At 37.7% G+C, this 13,829-nt stretch overlaps 1 long non-coding RNA gene across 1 annotated transcript; it reads left to right on the forward strand.

The window, feature by feature from the left end:
• Positions 1–7,410: 7,410 nt before the first annotated feature.
• LOC135156397 (uncharacterized) lies at positions 7,411–12,244 on the forward strand. The gene is made up of 3 exons (XR_010295523.1): positions 7,411–7,560; positions 9,673–9,779; positions 10,429–12,244. It is a non-coding gene; the product is annotated as an uncharacterized LOC135156397 (long non-coding RNA).
• The last annotated feature ends 1,585 nt before the right edge of the window (positions 12,245–13,829 follow it).

Genomic DNA, 13,829 nt, shown 5'->3' on the forward strand with positions numbered 1-13,829 from the left:
CTCGATCACAAGAATCCCCGTTAAATTATGAGAACTTTTTTAGGCTGAAAAATACCCATTAATTGGACTGCATTCACACCGCCCTGAAACATACCCTTCGGGATAAGTTCCTGAAGTTACGAGCATGCGCAGTATGGTCTGATAAGCAAGCAAGGCGCGAGATTCAAAATCACTAGCCCAGCAGCCACCCACGGCGCCGCACCCAACGACATGCTGGGCTAAAAGTTCCCGTAATTTGCTTTCACATCGCCAAAATACCTGCGACCTTGGAAAAATCCCCGCGAAAGTTCTCGTAATTTCGCCAAGTACCTACTATTTAGCGGGTATTTTCTTTCGGGGAAATTACGCGTAGTTTGCTTTCACATTACCAAAATACCTGGTATTTTCTGATCGGGGTAAATTTCCCGATCAGAGAATACCTGGAACTGACGAACTTCGAGGCGGTCTGAAACCACCTAAAGAGACAAAAGGGGCATTAGTGAGTAGAGAAGACCAATCAGGTTAGTGAAGGGGATGAAAGAAAAGGAGTAGGCAGACACAAAGTATTACTTGGAATTATATATAAATAATTAGAAATGTTATTTTATATAATAGTAATTATTTTCAAATAAAATGTAAATTATATATAAATAATAGTTATTATTTATTAAATAATGAGTATATAACAAATAATTGTTCTATATAATATTGGTACAATCGGCGCCTCATAAATGGATACATACTTGTACATGTATTACTCTATAATTCATGCAATTTAAAGAGTGAAGAATAGATTTATACAAATGGAAAGTTTTTGTGAAAAATTGGAAATTCTCAAATTTCCTGGCAGCTGAAAATTCCTGAAAATTAAAAAAAAAAATTGAAAGTTTCCAGCCCTTTGCAACCCTACTATCACCTCACACAATATTTTCTATAGTCTATAAATCATTTGTAGTCCCAATACTGTAGAAGAATACGGTCAGCCAGTCTGGTATCTGCACATACAACTTCTGATGAATAAAATTCAATCAATACATCTTCGAGCTACATTGTACTAGAATTGCACTCAAGCAAAGGTACCAACAAATATACTATGATCAACTGCAGCTCTTAACCCTAAAATGCCCGATTAATCCGCCGTGCGAAATTTTTTGACCGCACCGCTCACTTACTTTTTACTTTTAAGTCTTGCAAAACTTTGGAGACCAAATTTGCGATACCTGGGTACACGGTTACGAAATTACGCAACATTATGTAAGTGTATGTCAGACCCAAAATTGCTCAAAAACGTGAAATCATGTACAAATCCAATGCAAATTGTGTATTCAGCCAAAATTCATAAATGTATCATTTCTACGTTTACTGATTAGAATTAATTTTGTCTTGTTTATGATCAGAATTAAGTCTGCAACAATTTCCATCAAAAAACAATAAAATACATAAGAAAAAATTTGCGATACCAAATTTTATTTCATTTACATGTGAACAGAATCCTACAAAGAGTTTGTGAATAAAAAATTAGCAATTTCGTGCCATGATAAGTTAATTAGAGCAAATGTTTTATTTCATGCATAAATTAGCATAATTAATTCATTTAAAAAAAAATCTTATTTTCTTGGAAGAATAGATCATACAGCCTTGTTGATTTTATCGCACACTACCACTGTGCAAATTTTCGCGGTGCTCGTGCGATCGATGGCCGAGATCTCAGGGGGGGCCATCATTTTTCTGGGGTGGCCTTGACCTTTAATTGAAATAAATGTTTTCTAAGTGATTCATGTATAATTATATGATAACACTTTCGTACTGGGTTTCTGTACACTGGCGTAGTATAAGTCTTAGGGCATGTTTGCTTCCACTTTTCAGGCCAGAATCAGCGTTTTCATACTTGATTACTTCAAAACACGGTTGCGTCCATAATTACATTAATTTTAAGGTCATATCAGAACGCTGATTGTAAACTTACAAAAAGGTGCATTTCTAAACGTTTTTTGACCAGAATCAGGGTTTCTGGGGGAAGTATAAACAGGACCACAATCGTGAATGTGTTTAAATGACATCATTTGGTACATGCTTCCGGTGAGATGAAAATCAGCAGGCAATACAGTTGCATGGACAGGGAGTTGCCTCCACAGAATTACCTCTCAACTCCCAGGTTGACCAATTTGCATTTGCATAAGAGTTATTATTGAAAAATTTTAAGTACTCTCACCATCACGATGAATGTTGAGGGATTAAACAAAGCGGAACATGAGTTATGATGAGGACACATCACTGAACCAGAAACTCCAGTAGCATAAACAAATTTATGTCTTATTATTTTCTTATATACTTTATTTTGTCTTACTAATATCCTCACCATGGTGGAAATTCTATAGCTATGTCAAGTAGCTGCATGCAATTACTAAAAGATCAGAAATTGTTCAATGTTTAAAATTATGGTCGACCATAAACAACACTCGGAAAAGAAAAACTTTCGTATAATGGCATGCCCAATTTGACCTTGCTGTCCTGCTCAACGAAAAATTACGATGCAAAGCCAGCCGCAGATTGTGATTTCGCTTCTGAAAGTTTAAGCAGAAAAAGCGCTCCCAGAACAACATTTACGATAGCGTTCAGAAACGATGTTTGAAAATGCTGATTCTATGTCTGCAATGGAAGCATAAACACACCCTTAAAAAGGTTGCTTTCTAAGTATGGTTAGTACTAGTATGGATGTACTTTCTTCCTTTGCCTGTTTCACTTTTTCTTTTCCCTTTATTCTCTCTCTCTCTCTCCCACTATCTCCTTTTCTCCCTCTTTGTAACTTTCAGTTTTCTCCTCATTTCCAGTGTGTAGTGAGTGGGTGACATCATCGGCACCTCATTTGCATACCGACCAATATGTGCATATTTTGTGAAATTTTCTTGCTTTTTACACCCAATTTTACTGATATTTTCAATATTCCCCTTGTATGTAATATTTTTATCTTTTTATTCAGACTAGCTTTTTTTAAGGCTTGGTCCCACTGCACTTACGGATGCAAAGAGGTTGTAAAGCGTAAAAAAAATCGTGCCATCCGTTGGAAAACTCTATGCATCCGTTGCAGACCCATTGCATACGTTTTGTTGTATGATCCATCGAGCATCCGTCCAATTTCATCCACGTAAAAAGTTTTGAGTTGCACAAAGCTTTTAGAACGGATGAACTTTAATTCCGCCGTGTACGATATAAATCTGCAACATATACGAGCAACAAACGTCCCATGTCTGTTTATCATCCGTTAAACGTCAGCTGTATCGTCTCTGCATCTTCTGGGTATCCTCGTAATTTGCATCCACTGCAGTTGAACAAAGGAAAGAGGGAAGAAAGATAAGGTACATGTACATGGAACTTGTATACATAGTAGCACAGAAAGAGAAAGGATGTAAAGTGTATGAGTCTCGTACATACAAAGTATTCAAACCCCCGGTAAGGCCTTCGGAACTATCAGCCACGTTCATCCGCTTTCATTCGCTTGGCTTCTGATGAATATCCAAGCTGAATACTACCCACATCCATTCTTTTCCGTTATGTTTTCACTAATTTTTTTTGCTAATTTTTTCCATTTCTGGAGCGGAAAAAAACGGAAAGAGCCATTCCTGACATTTTGATCGTCCGCTGTATCCTTTATGAATATGTTTTGCGTCTATTCACCAGTGGGACCAAGCCTTTATATTAGGATGAACTCCTCCTTTATTGATATCTGATATTAAAGGAAAATATTAGGAACTACATTTTTTTGCTTCATAAATGAGGCCCTTCTCACTACGCTTTCTAAAACTAGTTTACTGGAAACTGATTCAGGAAACCAGTTTGGAAGATCACTTTGCTAGCGTTCCCACTTGATCACACGAAAGTGGTTTTCAAAATCACTTCACGTAAAGCGATCTTGTTGCTATGGAAATGCCCTCAATGGGGTGACACGTTTCGCGCAAAATTCAAAACTGCAGCGTAGGCATTCTGTTGTATGTAGTAGCGCGCTCAAAATGTGCAAAGATCGCTTCCCGAAGAACGGTTGTGTCCTCACTTGCGCTAAAACCAGTTTACCGAGGTGAAGCGATCTTGAAAACTACATCGCATGGTGGTTTTCCAACTGGTTTGAAAGATCGCTTCCAAGACCGCTTCGATCGTTCTCACTACGCGTTTAACTAGTTTCCACAAAACTTGTTCCAGTAAACTAGTTTTAGGAACGTAGTGAGAACGGTGTCTATGGTGATGAAATCGAAAGAGGATATTGATAGTTTGTTTTAAAAATAAGAATGATGGTAATATAGTCACACTTTTTCAAATTGCATATTGAGAGTAGATTATAATGAAACCCTTAAAACAAGTTTGATAGCTTGTATGAAACAGAAACATCAAATGAAAATTTCAATAAAAGGGCTACAAAAAAATAGACAAACAACAAGAAGTTATGAGCATTTTTGTCAAGATCAAAATGCTATAGAGTTTCTCCCACAAGTAAAACGATCACCCCTTTAAACTGCAAATATACCTGAAACATATTGTATGTAGATATTTGCTTGTTTAATGATGGTAGTGTAAACTCTTTGTCCATGGCATATTTTTAAACCCCTAGTGATCTCAACATTAAAATGATCGCAATGAAGCGCTACTGTGAATGCTCAATAGGCATGCTTTTGCCAGTATATGGCCTATAGTTAGCCCATAGTTGGAGCACCCACGCACGTGTGCTGCAAAGCCTGCAATATGTTATGGGTCTCATTCCCTCATTTGATAGTGATCTTAGGGCGTGTTTATGCTTACACTTTTCAGGCCAGAATCGGCGTTTCCATACGTGATTAGTCCAAAACATGGTTGCGTCCATGCTTTCATATAAACAACGTTTCAGAACGCCGATCGTAAACTCACAAAGAGGTACGTTTCAAAACGTTGTTTGACCAGAATCAGGTTTCTGGGGAAGTATAAACAGATACGATCGTAAACGTGTTTAAATGACGTCATTTGGTACACGCTTCCGGTGGGATGAAAATCCGCAGGCAAATACAGTCGCGTGGTTCTAACAGGGATTTACCTCCACGGAATTACCTCTCATCTCCCTGGTTCTAATGACCAATACACATTTGCATGTGAGATTATTAAATTAAGTACTATCACTAGTACTACTCTTCTAATTTGTCATCACGATGAATGTTGAGGGATTTAACATGAGTTATGATGAGAAGACATTGCTGAGCAAGAAGCCCCAGTAGCATTTATGGATGTCTTATTATTCTATTATGCACACCTTAATATTCTTTATTTTGTCTCACTTTTTTCCTCACCATGATAGAAATGCTATGGCTATATGAAGTAGCTCCATGCAATTACTAAAATATCAGAAATTGTTTGATGTCTAAATAATAGTCGATCATAACAACACTCGGAAAAATAAACTTTCGAAAGAGGGCGCGCCCAATTTGACCTCGCTTTTCTGCTCAACGAAAATTACGATGTGACGCCAGCTGGAGATCGTGATTCACCTCTGAAAAGTTAAGCATAAACAGCACTACCAAAACCACGTTTACGATCGGCGTTTTGAAACGACGTTTGAAAGCACTGATTCCGTCTACGCAGTGGAAGCATAAGCACACCCTTAGAGAGCTGATTGAGGTATCGATTTGACCAGAATTATATCATTAATGCATACCGTAAGTAACGGACTATAAACCGCACCCCCAACTTTGGACTTAAAAAAAAAAAAAAAAAAAAAAAATCCTTCTCACATTTACATGCATATTTGAGGTACGAAGAAACAAAAACTAAGTTAAATATTTCAAAGTATTCAAAGAGATTACCGGTATGCGGAAATCTGTTGTTCTTGATCAATTCATCTACAAATGTTAGCAAGAAAGAAAGGTCCCGACAATATTGGCCACTTACACACTCACTCACCTCACAGTCACAGTGTACACTCACAGCACTGCCGTTCTTGTACATTGCAAACTTCGATACGGTACCACTACCAGTACATCTTATCAAATTGTGATCTGTGTCTTTCACATTTCTTGCATCACAACCTCACAATCACTTTCAGAATTTGTGTAGCATTCGATGTCTTACATGTAGCATGAATTTTGGATACGGGATTACAGGAAGGTTCAAGAAACAAAGAAATTTGCATTTTTTCCAGTTGTTTTACGGCTTTGTGCCGTCTCTCTCGTGCACGTGGTGCACGGTGTACATGGTATCTTATGAAAAGCAAACGGGAAAGAAAATATAAGCTGGCGCGAAACGGGACTTTGAGAGGGGTTAAAATGAATACAACGCAAGCTAGCTCTCGGCTCTCGCTCAGCTAGCTGTGACAAATTATTACCGAGAATGCTTGGCGTCTCTTTGAACTTAGCCAGGGAACTTCGCTGCTTTGAATCGAGAATAAAGTCGAAATTAGTGTCATGAAGGTGGGTGCATTTGTTATGGACAGTGTTTGATTAAGATCGTAATAATCACTTCCCATTACCCGCAGCTCATACCCCTCTAAACAACATTGCCCTGGGCGGCTTCGCCCGGCCACTCGATGTGTTGTGAACTGGCAGACTTCTACATGTTCGGGAGGGGTTACGTGGGTCAGCTCAGACCCGTCACCGTGGATAAACCGCACCCCCGACTTTTGCTTATATTCCGCCGAGAAAAAGGTGCGGTTAATAGTTTTTATAATACACCGTTACTTACGGTACACATAGAAAAAACAGCAATTCTATGTTGCATAACGATGTTATACATGATAAGTATGCCCATACGTGTGCGCGCAAAATGTTAAAATGCTTAAAGTGACCTGAAACATATCCAAAATCAATCATGGGCAATTTGTATTTACGCACGCATCATGACCTCTGCATGACCTTTGATGATAAAGTTTAACTTTCTGTAAATATAATTGATGATCTGTTATGATACATGTATGATCAATTAAAGAATTTTTCAAAATGGCGCCTGGATGACGCCATACTAACCTGATGACCTTGAAAAGCTTATTTGGTGTCTCTATTATAGACTTTATACATGACATGTTTTGTCAAAGAAATTGACAAGACAGATTTCTCAAACTTGGCCACAAACATTGGCAACAAACATTGGCCTTAAAAATGAATAATAAAGAAATAATTATTATGACAAACTTGATAGGTGATCTGACATAGACCACCTAATGAAATAACATTCAAAACATATTTGGGGAGGGGGGGCTAACATTTGAGCCAAATTGTTTTTACATTGCATTCCAATTTATAATTTGGACCCGCCCTATAACAGGAATTTCCGCTTCTCTTTTTTAGTTTTCCAGGGCTCTTTAGGGCATTTGATTTCCTCTACTGTAGCAGGGAAAAGATACTGTATATATTTGAAGGGGATGAGAACATTGTACTGAATAAACTCAAGCATACAGTGTACCTATATCATGTATTCCTCTTTCGTTCCAATTTTTTTATTCAGGATTTTATTCCACAGTTTATACATCACTTTGCAACAATCTTCTTGCTTGGTTTCTCATGGGCATGTAACTTCACCAGGATCGGCTGCATTGTTTTACTCACTCATGATGTGGCAGACATATTCCTTGAGGTAAGGCTATTAAATACAAATCATACCAATTCTTTGACTGGTTGCCAACACCACAAGACAGAAGAATAATATTATTATACAAGACATGACATTAGTGATACAGTGAACACGGACTTTCAAAATAGACTTTAAGCCAAAAATCATCCTTCGATTTCAGAATACCTCAAAGGTAAAAGACAGTAGTTGCAGCAAACAATTATTTCATTCATGAGAAAGTTATTACCGGTATGTTGAAATATTTTCATACGTATAGATCTGGTATATTAATGTGAACTTACTTTTGTAAAATCTTAGCCCAAAATCGATAATTCTGATATCACTAACACAGAAAAGTATATGTGGGACAGTTTATTAATATTGCTTTTTAAAAAAATTATTTACTTCGAAAAATACCTGACATTTGATGGAATTCCATGCTTATTTTGCTAATTTCTCAGCAATTAGCACATTTTCTTGCAGAGCTATTTGGCACATATTTTTTTATTTATACATACAAACACTTTGGTGGTAATTAATTGGATTCTGTTTGAACTCATCTTGAGATCGTTACCACAAATGGTATTTAACTTTAAAACCAATTATTTGGTCATGTTTAATAAAAATGCCTCAAAGAGAACTGGAAATATTCAATTTTCATTATGAGGTGAAACCTAGACTAGATTTTACATATCCAGGGTTGAAAAGTATACTATTTTCCATGAATTTGCAATTTAGATCATCTTTTTTCACTCTACTGCCGGGAAAAACAATCCTTTTTGTAATACATTCAAAAATAATACATTCAAAAATATTTTTTTAAAGGGAAGGGGCCACATGCCCCTTTTTTTACCCTCCCCCCTATTTTTCTTGTATCCCTGACTGCAAATATACATGACTGTATTGAACACTAAATTATTGTGCCCAACTTGAAGTGTGTGATCCCTGTACGAAGCCTTTTGGAATAACATAATAGCTTACAGATTTGAGTGATCAATATGAATATGAATAGTGATTCATGTTAATAACGGAGATCTTCTCGTACAGGTGCAGTGCAGTGTAGTAAAATTACAGTACTCATTCTATAGGAAGTACACAAATGCGTACAAAACAATCATGTATGATATGTGAGATTACAGTAGGTGTATATTAAAGGGACATTGGGAACATGTTTTAATGTTTTGCACTCTTTATTACACCTTATATGTACATCATATACCCAAGTAATACAGTATTACAGTATATTAAAGATTGCCCCAAGAGTACAATGTTATTTTTTAATACTAGTAATATCTTCACTAAAAAGTATACAACAGTTAGTATAAATTAAGTAGAATAGTTTAAAATCATGGTCCAAGCCTTTCAATTTTGAGCATTAAAAGCTTGTCACTATTCACCCCCTCCCCCTTCGTCCCTGTAAAAAACAATGACAATGATATTAATATATTTAAGGAGAAATATATTCTGATTTTGCATTGTAAGTGGTAAATAAAATATTTCAAATAAATGAAATGCAAATGATACAGTTAATATATGACGTAATGATGCTTTGTGAAACTATGTGTGAATTGAAATGTCTCAGTTTTATGGGGTTTTCTTTCTCTCTATTATGCATTTAGATATTTTGTTGGGAGGACTTAGCTTTCAAAAGTTTATATGTATGGGAGATTAAACTATGATCAATATATTTTCTGTCCTACAGCTTGCCAAAATATGTAATTATTCAGCATCACATTCTGCAGCTAATGCGTTATTTGGAGTTTTTAGTCTTGTATTTTTCCTCTCGCGGATTTTATTCCTCCCATTTGGGTAAGTGCATTATTGAATTTGTCTTAGTTTAATCTTTCTTGTTTTCTCCCATTTTCTACTCTTGCACTTTTTTCTTTCTTTCTTTCTTTCTTTTTTTCTTTTTTTCTTTCCTTCCTTCTTTTTTCCTTCTTTCCTTCCTTCCATCTCTCTCTGCTTATCTCTCTGTCAACCTATCTGTCCATCCTGCTCTTTCTTCTCCCCCTCCTTTCATGTTGTCTTCCGTTCCCTCTATTTCTATCTCTCGTTCTTTTTTCTGTATCTCTCATCTTCCCTTTATATTCCTGTCTGTCTCTCTCTCCCTCCCTATTCCTAATGGACAATGTACAGATTGGAAAGATGATGAAATACGCTCAGTATGAGGCTGGAGCTAATTGCTTGTTTGCTGTATTCACTACTGCATTCTTTTTATCACGCATAATCTTTCTTCCATTTTGGTATGTATGTTTAACACTTATGCAAGGCCGACACTTGCACGACTTTCGGTCACGATTTTGTCATGGCAAGTTGTGCCATTTGGGACACGAACTGGGAGGCTCCCGCACTGTTCACGACTAGTTCACGACCAGTTTATGAATACTTCACGAATGCGTGCCCATCAGTGTCCACATTGACACGACGAGTTCATGCATACATGCAGTTTGTGCATTCCCCGCATTGGCACGACTAGTTTGCACAATTGTGTCATGCCGACTTTGGCACGCCATATAAAAATGGGCCCCCCCCAAAAAAAAAAGCCCAACCCCTGGTCATTTTTTGATTGGCTGTGGAATGTCAGAGACACAATCATTGCAGGGAAGAGAAGATGCCTGTACCCGGCTGCTGCTCTAGCCATTGTTGAAAAGCAGCAGAGAAGGCTGGAAGAGGAAGAAAAGGCAACCCCACCTCAAAGAAATCCACAAAGGAAAGTGTGGGTCAGGGAATGAATGACCAGAAGGCACGAGTTTGGACAGCATGACAGTCTAATGACCATTTTTTTTTTCGGTTAATTTTTTTTCCATATTCATCTCTTTTTTTTTTCTTGGGGGGAGTGATGGAGGGGAGTTTTGTTGATTTTGTTTTGTTGTCCTTTTTTTTCTTTTCTAGAATTGCGAGTAGTGTCCGGGAAGCCCTGTATATATACCACTGGATCGACATGAGCGCCACTGTCGCGCAGTAGTCCTGAACTGCTTGTTAACTCATCGTGAAATGCTTGTGCCATGTGCAATTTATTCATGAAGAGTGTAAACTAGTCGTGAACTGCTTGAGCATCAATGTGTGAAGTACATGTGTCAGTGGGAAGGCATGGTCACCTAATTCGTGAACACGTCGTGACCTACTTATGAACTCGACGTGAGCCGTTCGTAAACTGTTCGTGACAGTCATGGCATGGCGCGCACTGGCACGCTTCCTCCCTCGTCCCAACGATTTCGCGAACAGTTTGCGCATAGTTCATGATCCCGTCTCTAAATTTTGTCCTGACCAAAATTGTGAACATTTTTAAACTCTTGTCCCAACATGGCATTGGCACGGTTCCGTGGCACGCATTGGCACGACTTTAATCGTGCCAGTGCGCAAATTAGTCTTAAACTGGAGTGAAGTGTGCGTCAACCTGTCGTGCCAGTGCGTGCCACGGAACTTTAACGCTTCAAATAATGTGATCATAAAACCTGTCATTTTGTTTAACACTAATGCTGGGTAGTTGGGTATGTATCTTGTGTTTTTTTTTAAAGGAGGGAGATGTTATTAATTTTAGCTCTTATTATCTTACTATTATAGTTGTATTGATGTAACTCAAAATGACTTCAAATGATTAAATTGATTAACTATTGCCAGCTACTTTTATTGTATTCATTTTTGGGGGGGAGGGGTGGTAATGGTGAATAGATTTGTGATAACTTCCATGTTAACTCACATTTCCCACCCAGGATTGTATAGATCATTTGGTTGTCTGTAAAATAAAGCCAAGGAAGGATGGTGAGGGATCATAGTGTAGTGGTTCTTGTTGATCTGGTATGTCACAATAAGAATAGACCCTGATGAGTCCCCAACCCTTTTCCTTTGCTTATCTTTTATAACTTTTCCCTCCTTATGTATTTTTTTTTATAATGTACACATTGGTATTAACAGTCATGTTGACAATTACCGGGGTAATAAATCATTCAAATGTCACATACCAGCAAATTTTTTCATTTGTATTTTCATATCTTTGTGATTCAGTACATGTATTCAATTCAATTCAATTCATTTATTTTCTCTTTCAATCTTTATACATTTACAATGATAGTTCAAAATACATATTTACAAAATATAACATTTAAATCATTTCTATAATACAATAATACTATGAAATCGAAAGAGGAGACCAACTAAAAAGCAGAGCTTGTAGGGTGAAGGCCCCCTTTCAGAAGTACATTTTATGAATAAATAAATAAGATAAAATAAAGAAATAAACAATATATATATAATGAATAAAAAATAATAATAATAATAATAAAAATAAATGATTCAGTATACACTGTATACAGAAATCATAAAATGATTAAGCATATGGGGACATCCCGATAGACCGCGGGTCCGATAGACCGCGGGTCCGATAGACCGCGGGTCCGATAGTCCGCGGGTCCGATAGACCGCGGGTCCGATAGTCCGCAGTGTGTGTAAAATTATGATCAGATATATCAAATGTCATCGAGAGGTCCAAAGGTCAAATGATACGAGGCCATGGGGTTCTATCAGGTGCGGATCCATGGAGGGCCGAGGGGGAACTGCCTCACCCCCCCCCCCCACCCCCAGCTCAAAAAAAAGAGGGGGGAAGAGGGGAAAAGGGAGAGAATAAAAAAAAAGAGGAAGATGGGAAAAGAAGAGAATAGAAAAGAGGGTAAGAAGGAGAAAGGAAGAGAAGAAAAAGGGGAAAGGAAAGACAAAGAAAAAAGGGAGAAGAAAAGGGGAAAGAAGAGGGAAAAAAGAGGAGGGAAAAAGGAAGAGAAGAAAAGAAAGGAGAAAGGAAAAGGAGGAAAAAGAAGAAAAAAGAGGAACGAAGAGAAGAATATCTAAATAGAGAGGAAGATGGGAAGAAAGATAAGAAAAAAGAGAGAGAGAGGAAGAGGGGAAGAAGAGAAGAAAGAGAGAGAGGGAGGAAGGGGAGAGAGAGAAGAAAAAATATTAAAAGAGAAAAAAGGGAGAAGGAAAGAAAAAGAAAAAGGGAGAAGTAAAGGGGAAAAGATAAAAAAAGTGGAAGAGGGAAAAGAACGGAGTAAGGAAAAAGGGAAAAGAAGAAGAAAAATGAGCGAGAGTAAGTGGGAAGAGAGGAAAAACGAGAAAAGAGGGAAAGAAAAGACAGCAAAAAGAGAAGAAAAGGGGGAAGATGGGGGAAAGAGAAGAAAGGGGGGAAAAGAAGAGGGGGAAAGAAAGAGAGAAAGAAAGAGAAAGGAAGGAAGGGGAATGAGGATAAAAGAAAGAAAAGGAGATGGGAAACGGAAGAGGGAGATGTTGACCTGGGGAGTGTTTCATCAACATTTTCATGCGACAAGTTTTCAGATCTGACATCTTTCTCTGATGTTGATTGGCTGAGAGGTACTGTTACTATGGTAACTGTCGGATGAAATGGGACTTGTCGGATAAAACGTCCGACAAGTCCTTTCATGAAACGCCCCCCTGGACGTCGATTTGATGGCGCCAAAATGACGTTCGAACTATGGGGCGCCGAATTGATGTTCGATCTAGCGGGGCACCAAATTGATGTTCGAACTAGAGGAGCGCTAATTTGAATTTTGACCATAATGCGACAAATACATGTTTCAGAGAGGGGAGGGAGGGCAAAGTTATATTTCACATGATGGGGGCGCCAAGTTTATGTTCAACCGAGGGCGCCAAATTGACCTTGAACTTAGAGGGCTTCATGCAAATTCATTTTCGACCGGGGACGCAACATTGCCTGTTTATAGTAAAATATATGTCCTGCCAAAAAACTTCAATTAATGCGGCTGAATTAAAATATCCCGTTCTTACGATAACAGAAAAAAAAATGTTTTCGAGTTTTAAGTCTGTTTAGCGAGATAGATATATTGTCAAATTCAGCTCGCGCTACGCGCTCGCAATATTTGATTAATGAGGTATGCATCCTCTGCTTCAATCCCACATGTAAGTGTTAGTGTTTTTCAAGTCAACATACATAGGTCGATCCAGGGGGCAAAGATTTTGCCCCCCCCCCCCATGGTGGCACAAAAAGGGGTAAGAAACAGAAAAAAGGAAGAGAAAAGGACAAGCAATTAGAATAGGAATTATACCTTAGTCCTTCTTAAGTCAGTATATAAATACAGCTCAATAGGCTGATATGTAGTTTAAAATATCAAGTTTTGATATCAATATACAAAACATAATTCAGCTCGGACATCGATCTTTCATTATTTTGTTTTATTTACCAATTTATGTTTTAAGTGCTCTGGAAAATGTCCGTTTTATGGTTTGAATCAACATTTGCAACATTTTGTGCGCTCGCACTATAT

The sequence above is a fragment of the Lytechinus pictus genome, chromosome 13 (assembly GCF_037042905.1).
Source record: "Lytechinus pictus isolate F3 Inbred chromosome 13, Lp3.0, whole genome shotgun sequence".
In the NCBI taxonomy this organism is placed as follows: domain Eukaryota; kingdom Metazoa; phylum Echinodermata; class Echinoidea; order Temnopleuroida; family Toxopneustidae; genus Lytechinus; species Lytechinus pictus.